This window comes from Papio anubis, chromosome 7 (genome assembly GCF_008728515.1).
Source record: "Papio anubis isolate 15944 chromosome 7, Panubis1.0, whole genome shotgun sequence".
Classification (NCBI taxonomy): Eukaryota; Metazoa; Chordata; class Mammalia; order Primates; family Cercopithecidae; genus Papio; species Papio anubis.
Genome location: NC_044982.1, coordinates 113,063,192 through 113,079,116, shown reverse-complemented (window position 1 = coordinate 113,079,116; position 15,925 = coordinate 113,063,192). Strand labels below are relative to the sequence as shown.

The 15,925-nt window shown below is 38.1% G+C and overlaps 1 protein-coding gene and 1 pseudogene across 14 annotated transcripts in view; both read right to left on the bottom strand.

Moving 5' to 3' along the window:
* NRG4 (neuregulin 4) overlaps positions 1-15,925 on the bottom strand; it is a 121,903-nt gene that overhangs the window by 37,755 nt on the left and 68,223 nt on the right. The window lies entirely within an intron of this gene.
* LOC116276301 lies at positions 6,625-6,732 on the bottom strand (annotated as a pseudogene).

Here is a 15,925-nt window from a genome sequence, read left to right as displayed (position 1 = left end):
GTTGTTGGTTTTTTTCTTGTAAATTTGTTTAAGTTCTTTGTGGATTCTGTATGTTAGCCCTTTGTCAGATGGATAGATTGCAAAAATTTTCTCCCGTTCTATAGGTTGCCTGTTCACTCTGATGATAGTTTCTTTTGCTGTGCAGAAGCTCTTTAGTTTAATTGATCCCATTTGTCAATTTTGGCTTTTGTTGCCATTGCTTTTGATGTTTTAGTCATGAAGTCTTTGCCCAAGCCTACATCCTGAATGGTATTGTCTAGGTTTTCTTCTAGCATTTTTAAGGTTTTAGGTCTTACAATTTTAAGTCTTTAATCCATCTTGAGTTAATTTTTGTATAAGGTGTAAGGAAGGGGTCCCGTTTCAGTTTTCTGCATATGGCTATCCAGTTTTCCCAACATGATTTATGAAGTAGAGAATCCTTTCGCCATTGTTTGTTTTTTGTCAGGTTTGCCAAAGATCAGATGGTGGTAGATGTGTGGTATCATTTCTGAGGCCTCTGTTCTGTTCCATTTGTTTATGTATTTCTTTTGGTACCAGTACCATGCTGTTTTGGTTACTGTAGCCTTGTAGTATAGTTTGAAGTCAGGTAGTGTGATGCCTTCAGCTTTGTTCTTCTTGCCCAGGACTGTCTTGGCTATACAGGCTCTTTTTTGTTTCCATATGAAATTTAAAGTAGTTTTTTCTAATTATGTGAAGAAAGTCAATGGTAGCTTGATGGGGATAGCATTGAATCTCTAAATTACTTTGGGCAGTATAGCCATTTTCAAGATATTGATTCTCCTATCCATGAGCATGGAATGTTCTTCCACTTGTTTGTGTCCTTATTTCCTTGAGCAGTGGTTTGTAGTTCTCCTTGAAGAGGTCCTTCATATTCCTTGTAAGTCTTATTCCTAGGTATTTTATTTTCTTAGTAGCAATTGTGAATGGGAGTTCACTCATGATCTGGCTCTTTGTTATTGGTGTATAGGAATGCTTGTGATTTTGCACACTGATTTTGTATCCTGAGACTTTGCTGAAGTTGCTTTTCAGCTTAAGGAGATTTTGGGTTGAGATGACAGGGTTTTCTAAATATACAATCATGTCATATGCAAACAGAAACAATTTGACTTCCTCTCTTCCTATTTGAATACGCTTTATTTCTTTCTCTTGCCTGATTTCCCTGGCCAGAACTTCCAATACTATGTTGAGTAGGAGTGGTGAGAGAGGGTATCCTTGTCTTGTGCCGGTTTTCAAAGGGAATGCTTCCAGCTTTTTCCCATCCAGTATGATATTGCCTGTGGGTTTGTCATAAATAGCTCTTACTATTTTGAGATATGTTCCATCAATACCTAGTTTATTAAGAGTTTTTAGCATGAAGGGGTGGTGAATTTTATTGAAGGCCTTTTCTGCATCTATTGAGATAATCATGTGGTTTTTGTCATTGGTTCTGTTTATGTGGTGGATTATGTGTATTGATTTGCATATGTTAAACCAGCCTTGCATCCCAGGGATGAAGCTGACTTGATCGTGGTGGATAAGCTTTTTGATGTGCTGCTGGATTCAGTTTGCTAGTATTTTATTGAGGATTTTCATATCAATGTTCATCAGGGATATTGGCCTGAAATTTTCTTTTTTTGTTGTGTCTCCGCCAGGTTTTGGTATCAGGATGATGCTGGCCTCATAAAATGAGTGAAGGAGGAGTACCTCTTTTTCTATTGTTTCGAATAGTTTCAGAAGGAATGGTACCAGGTCCCCTTGGTACCTCTGGTAGAATTCGGCTGTGAATTCATCTGGTCCTGGGCTTTTTTTGCTTGGTAGGCTATTAATTACTGCCTCAATTTCAGAACTTGTTATTGGTCTATTCAGGGATTTGACTTCTTCCTGATTTAGTCTTGGGAGAGGGTATGTGTCCAGGAATTTATCCATTTCTTCTAGATTTTCTAGTTCATATTTGTAGAGGTGTTTATAGTATTCTCCGATGGTACTTTGTATTTCTGTGGGATCAGTGGTGATATCCCCTTTAGCATTTTTATTGTGTCTATTTGATTCTTCTCTCCTTTCTTCTTTATTAGTCTGGCTAGTGGTCTGTTTTGTTAATCTTTTCAAAAAGCCAGCTCCCGGATTCACTGAGTTTTTGAAGGATTTTTCGTGTCTCTATCTCTTTCCGTTTTGCTCTGATCTTAGTTATTTCTTGTCTTCTGCTAGCTTTTGAATGTGTTTGCTCTTGCTTCCCTAGTTCTTTTAATTGTGATGTTAGGGTGTCGATTTTAGATCTTTCATGCTTTCTTCTGTGTGCATTTAGTGCTATAAATTTCCCTCTAAACACTGTTTTAGCTGTGCCCCAGAGATTCTGGTACGTTGTGTCTTTGTTCTCATTGGTTTCAAAGAACTTCATTATTTCTGCCTTAATTTGTTATCTACCCAGCAGTCATTCAGGATCAGATTGTTCAGTTTCCATGTAGTTGTGTGGCTTTGAGTGAGTTTCTTATTCCTGAGTTCTAATTTGGTTGCACTGTGGTCTGAGAGACTGTTATAATTTCCGTTCTTTTGCATTTGCTGAGGAGTGTTTTATTTCCAATTATGTGGTCAATTCTAGAAAAAGTGTGATGTGGTGCTGAGAAGAATGTATATTCTTTTGCTTTGGGATGAAGAGTTATGTAGATGTCTATTAGGTCTGCTTGGTCCAGAGCTTAGTTCAAGTCCTGAATATCCTTGTTACTTTTCTGTCTCATTGATCTAATATTGACAGTAGGGTGTTAAAGTCTCCCACTATTATTATGTGGGAGTCTAAGTCTTTTTGTATGTCTCTAAGAACTTGCTTTATGAATCTGAGTGCTCCTCTATTGGGTGCATACATATTTAGGATAGTTGGCTCTTCTTGTTGCATTGATTCGTTTACCATTATATAATACCCTTCCTTGTCTCTTTTGATCTTTGTTGGTTTAAAGCCTGTTTTATTAGAGACTAAGATTGTAACCCCTTCCCTTTTTTTCTTTCCATTTGCTTGGCAAATATTCCTCTATCCCTTTATTTTGAGCCTACGTGTGTCTTTGCATGTGAGATGGGTCTCCTGAATACAGCACACCAATGAGTCTTGACTCTATCCAATTTGCCAGTCTGTGTCTTTTAATTGGGGCATTTAGCCCATTTACATTTGAGGTTAATATTGCTATGTGTGAATTTGATCCTGTCATCATGATGCTAGCTGGTTATTTTGCCTGTTAATTGATGCAGTTTCTTCATAGTGTCAATGGTCTTTACAATCTGGTATGTTTTTGCAGTGGCTGGTACCAGTTTTTCCTTTCCATGTTTAGTGCTTCCTTCAGGAGCTCTTGTAAGGCAGGCCTGGTGGTGACAAAATCTCTCAGCATTTGCTTGTCTGTAAAGGATTTTATTTCTCCTTTGCTTATGAAGCTTAGTTTGGCTGGATATGAAATTCTGGGTTGAAAATTCTTTTCTTTAAGAATGTTGAATATTGGCCCCCACTCTCTTCTGGCTTGTAGGGTTTCTGCAGAGAGATCTGCTGTTAGTCTGATGGGCTTCCCTTTGTGGGTAGGTAACCTGACCTTTCTCTCTGGCTGCCCTTGACATTCTTTCCTTCATTTCAGCCTTGGTGAATCTGATGATTATATGTCTTGGGGTTGCTCTTCTTGAGGAGTATCTTTGTGGTGTTCTCTGTATTTCCTGAGTTTGAATGTTGGCCTGTCTTGCTAGGTTGGGGAAGGCCTCCTGGATAATATTCTGAAGAGTGTTTTCCAGTTTGGTTCCATTCTCCCTGTCACTTTCAGATACACCAATCAAACATATGTTTGGTCTTTTCACATAGTCCCATACTTCATTCCTTTTCATTTTTTTTCTCTAATCTTGTCTTCATGCTTTATTTAATCAATTGATCTTCAATCTCTGATATCCTTTCTTCCACTTGAATGATTCAGCTGTTGACACTTGTGTATACTTCACAAAGTTCTCGTGCTATGTTTTTCAGCTCCATCAGGTTGTTTATGTTCTTCTCTACACTGGTTCCTCTAGTTAGCAATTCCTCTAACCTTTTTTCAAGGTTCTTAGCTTCCTTGTATTGTGTTAGAATATGCTCATTTAGCTTGAAGGAGTTTGCTATTACCCACCTTCTGAAGCCTAATTCTGTCAATTTGTCAAACTCATTCCCCATCCAGTTTTGTTCCCTTGCTGGCGAGGAGTTGTGATCCTTTGGAGGAGAAGAGGAGTTCTGGTTTTTGGAATTTTCAGCCTTTTGGCACTGGTTTTTCCTCATCTTCATGGATTTATCTACCTTTGATCTTTGATGCTGGTGACCTTTGGGTGGGGTTTTTTTTGTGGACAGCCTTTTTGCTGATGCTATTCCTTTCTGTTAGTTTTCCTTCTAACAGTCAGGCCCCTCTGCTGCAGGTCTGCTGGAGTTTGCTGAAGGTCCACTCCAGACCCTCTTTGCCTGGGTATTGCCAGCAGAGGCTGCAGAACAGCAAAGATTGCTGCCTGTTCCTTCCTCTGGAAGCTTCACTCCAGAAGGGCACCTGCCAGATGCCAGCCGGAGCTCTCCTGTATGAGGTGAGAGAACACCTGTTGACCCCTGCTGGGAGGTGTCTCCCAGTCAGGAGGCATGGAGGTCAGGGAGGTCAGGGACCCACTTGAGGAGGCAGTCTGTCCCTTAGCAGAGCTCGAGCACTGTGCTAGGAGATCTCCTGCTCTCTTCAGAGCCACCAGGCAGGAACGTTCAAGTCTGTTGAAGCTGTGCCCACAGCCGCTCCTTCCCCCAGGTACTGGGTCCCAGGGAGATGGGAGTTTTATCTGTAAGTCCCTGACTGGGGCTGCTGCCTTTCTTTCAGAAATGCCCTGCCCAGAGAGGAGGAATCTAGAGAGGCAGTCTGGCTACAGCAGCTTTGTAGCACTGTGGTGGGCTCTGCCCTGTCCAAACTTCCCAGCAGTTTTGTTTACACTATGAGAGGAAAACTGCCTACTCAAGCCTCCAGGTGCCCCTCCCTGCCACCAAGCTCAAGCATTCCAGGTCAACTTCAGACTGCTGTGCTGGCAGTGAGAATTTCAAGCCAGTGGATCTTAGCTTGCTGGGCTCTGTGGGGGTAGAATCCACTGAGCTAGACCACTTGGCTCCCTGGCCTCAGCCCCCTTTCCAGGGGAGTGAACGGTTCTCTCAGTGGTGTTCCAGGCGCCGCTGGAGTATGAAAAACTCCTGCAGCTAGCTCGGTGTCTGCCCAAATGGCCACCAAGTTTTGTGCTTGAAATCCAGGGCCCTAGTGGTGCAGGCACCGAAGGGAATCTCCTGGTCTGCAGGTTGCGAAGACCGTGGGAAAAGCATAGTATCTGCGCCGGAATGCACCATTCCTCACAGTCCCTCAGGGCTTTCCTTGGTTAGGGGAGGGAATTCCCCGACCCCTTGTGCTTCCCGGGTAAGGTGACGCCCCACGCTACTTCAGCTCATCCTCTGTGGGCTGCACCATCTAATCAGTCCCAATGAGATGAGCTGGGTACCTCAGCTGGAAATGCAGAAATCACCTGCATTGATCTCCCTGGGAGCTGCAGGCCAGAGCTGTTCCTATTTGGCCATCTTATCACTTCTTTCTTTTGGGAACATTCCCAATCTTCTCTTCTAGCTTTTCTTTTTTTTTCTTTCTTTCTTTTTTTTTTTTTTGAGATAGAGTCTCACTTTGTTGCTCAGGCTGGAGTGCAGTGACGTGATCTTGGCTTACTACAACCTCTGCCTCCCACATTCAAGCGATTCTCCTGCCTCAGCCTCCCAAGTAGCTGGGAATACAGGTGCCTGCCACCACACCTGGCTAATTTTTGTATTTTCAGTAGAGACGGGATTTCATCATGTTGGTCAGGCTGGTCTCCAACTCCTGACCTCAAGTGATCTGCCCACCTCAGCCTCCCAAAGTGCTGGGATTACAGACATGCGCTACCGTGCCCAGCCTCTTCTAGCTATTTTGAAATACACAATAAATCTAACAGTATTTTTGTACCCATTCACTAACCTCTCTTCATTTTCCCCACATCCACCCACTACCCTTCCCAGCCTTTGGTAACCATATTCAATTCTCTGCCTCCCTGAGATCAATATTTTTTGGCTTTTGCATATCAGTGAGAGCATGCAGTATTTGTCTTCTCATGCCTAGATTATTTCCCTTAACATAATGACCTATGGCTCCATTCATGTTGTTGTACATGATGGGACTTCAATTTTTTATGGCTGAATAATATTCTATTGTGTATATACCTACATTTTCTTTATCCATTTGCCTGTTGATGGACACTTAGGTTAATTATGTATCTTGGCTATCATGAATAGTACTGCAATAAACATGGGAGTGCAGACAACCCTTTGATATACTTTTTTATTTTTTGGGATATATACCCAGCAGCAGGATTGCTGGATCATATGGTAGATAGAGGAACCTCCATACTGTTTTCCATAGTGGCTGTACTAGTTTACATTCCCAATAGTGTACTACCATTCCCCTTTCTCTATATTCTCACCAGTATCTATTACTTTTTCTTTTTGGTAATAGCTGTGTTAACTGGGGTGAGATGATATCTCATTGTAGTTTTGATTTACATTTCCCTTATGGTTAGTGATGTTGAACATTTTTTTCATCTGTTGGCCATTTATATGTGTTCTTTTAAGAAACGTCTATTCAGATTATATGGCCATTTTTTTTCAATTAGCAATAATTGTGCCTCAGATAAACCTCATTGGCTACAATACTGCCACTGCATAAAGCTATATGTCCATTTTTTTCATCAGATTATTTGGGATTTTGTTTTTCTGCAGAATTGTTGGAGTTCCTTATACATTCTCATTACTAATTCCTTATGAGATGGATCACTTGCAAACATTTTGTCCCATTCTGTAGGTTGTATCTTCACTCTGTTGACTATTCCTTTGCTGAGCGGAAGCTTTCTAGCCTGACGTAATCCCATTTATCTATGTTTGCTTTTGTTGCCTGTGCTTTTGAGGTCTTACTAAAAAAAAACCTTTGCCCAGATCAGTGTCCTGAAGCATTTCCCCCTATGCATTCTAATAGTTTCATAGTTTCAGGTTTTACATTTAAGTCTTTAAAATCCATTTTTGTGTATGGTGTATAGACAGTTAATAGCATTTGCCTGTGGTTATATCAGCAAAACTCATTGTACTATTCTTTTATCTCCAAATTGAGTGAATTTTGACCTCTCTTTTTCTGTAGTTGGGCTGTTTTAATGACATTTATTTGAACATATGGGTTTTGAAGAGAAGCACACAAACAAGATAATTTTATCTTGGTGCCCCTTTAATTATTATTTGTCAAGGTCAAAATAGCTAAACTTAGAATCTGGTTTAAAAGTTTACATTTTATTGAAAAGGTTACATTTCCTGCTTTAATCATAACTGAACTGCGTAAGACCAGTAAAATGCTGACCCCAAAAAAGTTGTAAACAATGATCATTCATTGGTTACCCAACTATGATACATTTTATTTTCTGGATATTATATTAAGAGCTTAACTTGAATAAGAAGTCAAACTGAATATACTGTATTTTAATGTTTAGTTTTTGTATGTCAAAGTAAATTTACTAAATTATGCTTTCATAACATAAATTTCTTGACTCCTATATATGCCCATTCTCAATTAATTTAATTAATTCTTATTAAAACAAGACAAATTACAAAGAGTTCATCTGAAACTGTACTGCAAATGGTAACTTAAGCTTCTTTGTTAGCTTTTATACCCTACAGCCACCACATGGGAGACTTTCAGAATTATTTTATTGGTAAGTCAACTAACTTACCATGTTTTCTTGAAAGATGTTTGTGGCTGTATATAAAGTATCTAAATATTACCTAACTTTTATTGACTGTTTTTACTATTTTTCACCTGATAAGCTTTTAGCATGTTCTAAATACATATATGAGAAAGAATTTGGCTTAAAAAGGTCTACAACCTAGAATTGAACAAGAACCATGTTCAGTAGTAAAAAAGTTCATTTCAGAATAAAAATAAATGGAAAAGAAAGCATGTCAAGGAATTTTACAAAGCACACAAGAAACTTTCAGCTTTTCCAAAATGTCTGGACTCCAGAGATAGGGAAAACAAAAATGGAGATTAGTGAAAGCAGAAATAATGTGGGTGGGTTTAAAAATACTGGGAAAATTCAAAATGAATACATTTTTTTCTTTGAGGATTTTTTTTTTTTTTTTTTTTTTAACTGATGTTAGTTTGTACAGGTTGAGTATCCCTAATCCAAAAGTCTAAAATCTGAAATACTTCTGATCTCAAGCATTTAGGATAAAGGATACTCAACCTGTATAATCAAATACAGTAAATCAGCAGAAAGTATAAGGAAGAATACACTCAGTATGAATGTCAGGCGTAATCTAGGGTATCTCCAAGCCAAAAGGTAAAGTATTTCAAAGTTTTCTTTGGCATCCTTTCACCTCACTTTTCAATTTTCTGTTGCCACATAGCATCCAGAGCCCAGAGTCCCAAAGGTACTTAGGACACCCTAGTGCAGAGATATCAAGGCAAGGTCTCATGTTCCAGATCACTCTTTGCCTCCTACATCCCCCAGAGACTTCACTCAGTTCTAATAAATTCATTTCTACTATTAAGTATTACTCACTAACATTCATTAGGCCTGTAAGAAAAAAAAATAAATGGCAAAGGTGGCGGGAAAGAGATTTTTTAGAGTGATAAAATAATTCCAAGGTAAATAGAAAGAAGGAATTAATAAAGTAAAGGAAGAAATAAATGAGTTAGAAACAGAAAAAGAGAATGAAACCAAAATACATAAATCCAAGAGCTGGTTCTCAGTAAAATGAAATGAAATGAACTTGAGAGAAAGCACAGTTGGTGAACTGCAGATGGCCACAAATTCTTTGTCACTCCTCTTACTGAGTGCTGGGGTCTATTTCCCCTCCCTTTGAATCTGAGTGGCACTATGACTTGCTTTGACAAGGAGAATGTGGTAGATGATGCTTCATAATTCTTAAAGTTAGGCATTAACAGATCAACAGCTTCCACTGTCGTCTATTAGAATACTCCCTTTTGGTCTCCACGTATGAAGTCTGACTATCCTCTGGGGAGAGAGACCTGAATCTACTTTAAATGTTTCAGATCCTGCCAAACACCCAGCTGAACACAGCTCCTGAGTAACCCTTGCCAATACCACGTGGAGAACAACCACCCAGCATCACCTGCTTGAATTCCCAAGAATTCTGAGTAAATTATAATATGGTTGCTATTTTAAGCCACTGAGTTTCGGGGTAGTATGTTACACAGAAACAGATAATCCTGGAAGTAAGGTTCCTAGAAGTAAGGTGTTTGTGTAACTAAAAACTGAAAAATCTGTGGCACTGGATTTTCGACCAAGCAGTAGGTGGAGGCCTAAGGGGCAGTAAGGAAACTGCTAGTAGCAGCTACAAGTACAATGAGGAGATTGCTATTGAAGGCTGAATGCAGCCCTGTGAGTGACCCAAGATGATACCACATGGAGTGGAACTGCCTAGGTGAGACCAGCCCAAATACCTGTTCCATAGGATTATGAACAAATCGAATGGTTGTTTTTGAAGCTACTGATTTTTAGGGTTGTTTTTTATGCAAAATAGATAACCAAACTACAAGCATAGGCGAAGATATGCCAGAGGAAATTTAACCACAGAAATGGATAATATGTTTTTAAATCAGAAAAGAGGCTATTTTGATAAATTCTTTACCAAGAAACTTGAAAACCTGGATGAACTGGATAATTCTGCTTTTTTAAAAATATAATTTACAAAAAAAAAAAAATCACCCCCAAAGAAACAGAAAGTCTAATACAGACTGATTTACAGAGAAGAAAATTCAAACAGATCATTCTCCATAAAACAAATTTAGGAATTATTGCTAAGAAAACCTAGATCCAGACAGCTTCATAGAGAATTCTACCAGACTTTAAACATTAGATAATTCTAATGCTAAACCGTTCTAAAACTTAGACAAAGGAGAAAAATATTCAAACTCCTTCAATGAAATAAGGATATTATTGATCCCAAAACCTAACAAAGATTGTACCAATAAGAAAACCATAGGTCATTCTCATGAATATCAACACAAAAACCCTCAATAAAATACAATAAGAATCAGCAGACCATAAAAGAATAGTAAGTGGGTCGTACTCCAGGAATACAAGAATGATTCAAAATCAGGACTAATAATATAATTCATCATGTAGATACAGTTAAAGAGAAAAAAAAACATGATCATGTCCTTAGACTCTAAAAAAGCATTTGATAAAATTCAATGACCATTCTTGATTTAAAACAATAAGTGGAATGTGAGAGGTTCCACTTCTGGGTATGACTTGCTAAGATGCTATAGAATGACCACCACTTCTAGCTCCCTGCAGAAAACTATAAAGACTTGGACAAGATATGAAAAGCAATGATCTGAAGGTCCAGGAGAGTGAAGATATAAAGACAGATTCTGGAGGGGAGGTCATGCTATATTTGGAGGAAGTACAAGTAAATTCCTGTTTCTGCAGCTTTTAGCCTGGGGCTAAGCCACTTAGTGAGTACAGCAGCTATGGGGGCCTTGCATGGAAGAACTCTTTCTGATCTGAGGAACTAGGAAAAAGAAGCTATGAAGCCATGAATGCTGAAAGAAGAGGAGAATCCTGGCCAAGCATGAGTCAAAGAGGGGATCCCCAAGCTCAAGCTGTCTCCCCACATATCTAACGGAAACCTGAACCAGGGAGGATCAGACAAATTTACAACAGACCACCTAAAAACAAAACATCTGAACAGACTGGACCTTCTACATAAGAAAACATGTTTGCAGTAGAAGCCCAGCCAAAAAAATTGCTTACTAAACAAAGGAAACCATGCTTATCAGAAAAATAATAGCATTTAGAATATCCATAATCTAATATTCATAATGTACAGAAACAATCCAAAATCACCAAGTATACAAAGAACCAAAAAATTAAATGTTCTCAAGAGAAAAGAAAATAAATTGAGTCCAAACCCAAGACGAACCAGATATTGGAACTAACGAACAAGAATCAAGCCACTAATACAACTATCCTCAATGAAGCGAAACATATTTACAATGCATAAAAAGTTTTAGCAGAGAAATGGTAAGTCTCAGCAGAGACACAGAAACAAAAACACTGAGATCTGAAAACTAAAGAAAACCCTCTATAGAATGGAAATATAGTTACTTCCACAGCATGATAAAATATGTCTATCCCAGCCAAAAATTAGCATCAGATTTCCTGGAAAAAGTAAAGACATTCCCACCAAAGTTAAAAAACAATAAAAAGTAAAAGACACTCACTGCTACCCCTATTATTTAATATCGTACTGAAGGTCCTAACTACAATTATAGAAGATACAGAAATAAAAGGCACAGCCATTAGAAAGAGATAAGTAAAACTATTACTATTTATAGATGATATGATTATAAATCTTGAAAACCCAAAGGAATCAAATGAAAAACTCCTACAAATAGTAACATAACTCAATAAGATAGCAGGGGGAAATTAACATAAAGAAATCACTAGCTTTCTTATATACAGACAATAATTAGAAGATAGGCAGAAAAAGCCCCAGTCACAACACAAACAAAATGATGAAATAACTAAGAATAAATTTAAGAAATATGTAAAACCTATATGAGGGAAATTCTAAAACATATTCTAGGCTAAATAGATTCAACTTAATAAACATATAAATTCTAAATTAATTTATGAATATAAATGTTACACTAATATGTATATGAGGAAAGCTTTAAAACACATTCTAGGTGAAATAGATTCAATCTTATAAACATATAAATCCTAAGTTAATTTATGAATATAAATGTTACCCCAATACCTAAAAACAAAAATGATAAAAGTTCCTGAAAAAAATACAGGGCAGGGGAGCGATGAATAGGCAGAGCACAGAGGATTTTTAGGACAGCGAAAATACCTGGTATGACAGTATAATGGTGGCTACACGTCATTACATTTGTACAAACCCATAGAATGTACAACACCATGGGTGAACCCTGAACTATGGACTTTGGTGATTATGATATGTTGTTGCAGGTTCCTCAGTGGTAACGAATATAGGATTCTTGTTGGCGGTGTTGATAACTGGGGAGGCCTTGCATGTGTCAGGGTAGGGGGTATATGAGAAATCTCTGTACCTTCCTCTCAATTTTGCTGTGAACCTAAAATTGCCCTTAAAAAGGGGTCTTTTTACTTAGAACCAACCCAAATGTCCATCAATGAGAGACTGAATTAAGAAAATGTGGCACATGTACACCATGGAATACTACACAACCACAAAAAAGAATTAGTTCATGTCCTTTGCAGGGACATGGATGAAGCTGGAAACCATCATTCTCAGCAAACTAACACAGGAACAGAAAACCAAACACTGCATATTCTCATTTATAAGTGGGAGCTGAACAATAAGAACACATGGACACAGGGATGGGAACATCACACACTGGGGCCTGTTGGGAGGCAGGGGGCTAGGGGAGGGATAGCATTAGGAGAAATACCTAACATAGATGATGGGTTGATGGGTGCAGCAAACCACCATGGCACGTGTATACCTATGTAACAAACCTGCACATTCTGCACATGTATCCCAGAACTTAAAGTATAATAAAAAATTGTTTTAAAAAATTGGCAAATAATTTTTTTTTTTTTAAAGCATTTTGTTTTTTGTTTTTGTTTTTGTTTTCTTTTGAGACAGAGTTTTGCTCTGTCACCCAGGCTGGAATGCAGTGTTGCAATCTTGATTCACTGCAACTTCCACCTGCCAGGTTCAAGTGATTCTTGTGCCTCAGCCTCCCATGTAGCTGTGACTATAGGCACACACCACCATGCCAGGCTAATTTTTGTATTTTTAGTAGAGACTGGGTTTCATCATGTTGGCCAGGCTGGTCTCGAACTCCTGACTTCAAGTGGTCTGCCCGCCTCAGCCTCCCAAAGTGCTGGGATTACAGGCATGAGCCACTGCACCAGGCCAAAAAAGTCTTTAATTAAACAAAAAGGAAAAAAATAAGGGTAAATTCCATTATAACTCCCAGGAAGACTCAATGGACTCAACACATAGTTGTATCCACAGTAATGATTTATTACAGCCAGAAGATACAAAGCAAAAACTATAAAGGGAAAAGATATGTGGGATGAAGTTTGAAGGAAATGAGGCTTCCAAGCTTCCAAGACTTCCCTCCTAGTGGAGTCACACAGAACAAGCCTAATTCCTCTAGTAATGAATTGTGACAACACAAGTGAAGTGTTATCTACTAGGGAAGCTCATCAGAGACTCAGTGTCCAAGATTTTTCATGGAAACTGTTCATATATGTATCTTCTGTCTCGCATATACCAAAATTCCAGACTCCCAAAAGGAAAGCAGGTATTCAGCATAAACCACAACACTTATACAGTTTAGGCATATGGAGACATCCTTATCATTTAGGAAAAGTTTCATTTAAGTATAGAGAACTGTATGCCAGCTAAGTTTCTAAACACCAGCAAGGGCCAGCTTCGCAAGGAGGCCTTTCTAAGGATAGCAGTCTAAGACCTGCTGTGTCAACTCTATTCTCCATATCTTGAATATAAAAAGTCAAATTATAAGTCAACATCAAAAACCCACAAAAGACTGATAAAGTATGGAAAAATAAAAAATAAAACTTAATTATGGCCAAAATTAATCAAGAATAAAATCATAAGACAAGTGACAAACTAGAAGAGAATGTTTGCAACTCATATCTCAATCAAAAAGATAATATAACTTTTAATAGTATCTTTATTATATAAAAAATTTCTACAATGGCTACTATAAGAATACAACTTAACAGAACAACTAGGGAAAAACTGTTGACAGAAAAGGAAACACATATGGCGCAACCTCACCTATCAAAAGATTGAATTAAAGTAACACTGAGATACCATTTCTCATCTATCAGATTGGTAAGAACCCAAAGTTAGACCACATACGCTGCTATCAGCTTGGTAAAAACCCCAAATCAGATAATGCTCTCATCTATCAGATTGGTAAAAACCCAAAGTTAGACAACATACTCTGCTAAGAAATGACGCACTTTCATATATAGTTGGTAGGAATTCACATTCCTACCTGGGACAATTTGGCAATGTCTACCAAAATTAATATGCATATACCCTTTGACCTAGCCAAATTCTTGGGATTCACTTGCACCCTAAAAAATGACATACATATAAGGTTATTAATTGTTGTATTTGCATTAGCAAAAGATAAGTAACAACCTAAATGTCTATCAGTAGGGTTAAATACAGCCTATTATCTGCATAAAATACTATGTAGCTATAGTGAAGTACTCTGTGGATTGACATGAAATGATCTCCAAAATATATTCTGAAGAGAAAAAGCAAGGTAGAAAACAGTGTAAAAACTGACAGAATATAAGATTTCAAGTTGGTATTGGCTTATATATGCACAAATATATGTTAGAAGGGGGTGGAAATAATTTTTCTATAAACCTTTCATTATGACTTGATTTTTGGACCATATAAATTTATTATCAATTTTTAAAAAAATTGTAATTAGATGAGATATGCATATTATCATTTTTTGTGTGTCCCAAGTCTTTTATTTCTTTGCCAGACAATGGTAACTATCTCAGAGGCAAAAATCAGATTAAGGATATGGCCTTCCCAAACTAAGCCTAGTTTCAGATGGGCTTAAATAGCCCCGCCATTAAGTTGAAAGGGAAAGGATGAACAAATAAGAGAATATTAATGTAAAAGATCTAAATCTAAGTTTAAAAACTATTTATTTTTGATATTTAGCTGTGTTGCTTATATATGGAACTGAGTAGAAATAGGGAGCTCTCTAGATGCTAGAATGTTTTTGAGTGAATTGCATTACCAAAGAAACCAAAAGCCTGGCCTGCAAATCCTGTTCAAATCCTAAAGCAATCCCTAGGCCCCCAGATCACAACAGCAGGAAGTGAGCTATGAAAGCTTTGTGGTCTCCAAGAAAGACATACGTTTCAATCACTAACTCAGATGTGGCCTTGGAGAAAAATGATTAAGGATGACAGAGCCAGGAATCATGGAGGTAACGGAGTAAAAAGCTGCTCCCAAAGGAGCTGCCAGAATGGCTAACTAAGGGATTTAATTCACTTCAGAGCAAGGCGTTTTCACAATTTTTGTCAAGGAAAATATGATAATTGCTATGAAGCAGTAACTTATTTCATGTTTTTCTGACTTGATTAGAATTATTCCATTTTAATTTTACCATTATATACTAGCATTACAGACTTGAATGTTGAAATCATAACTCCAATGTGATGATATTATGAAGAGGGGCCTTTCGGGGGTAATTAGGGTCATGAGGGTCAAGATGAGATCAGTGCCCTTATAAGAGACAGGAGAGACTTGCTTCCTCTCTCCCTCTCTCTGCCATGCAAGTATATAGCAAGAAGGTGTCCATCTGCAAACCAGAAAGAGGGCCCTCCCCACAAACCAAATCAGCCAGCACCTTGACCTTGGATTTCCCATCCTCCAGAAGTTGGAGAAGTTTCTGATGTTTAAGCCATCCTGTCTATGGTATTTTGTTGTAGTAGTCCAAACTGATTAAGGCACATGGGGTGGTGGGGGTCGCTAGTAACTTTTAGTGAAATCTAAGCCTGCTGGAGAAAACGATAAATTATCCAGAGATTCTGGACTTCAAATTGGATGGGAATTTAGGTGAGAAGAATCTGAACACATATTTGGATGGTCTGGGGGGAAAAGATGTTATTCTGTTTCCCAAAATAAATTTTCCCTTTCTACTAAGCAATGGGATCTACTGGAAATTGTTGCCCCAGAATACAGATAACCACTGCCATGTGAATATGACACTGCAGAGTCTGACACACATACCACCTCTTGCCAATTATAAGTGCTGTTCAAAGAACACTCTCAGACCTGTTGCCA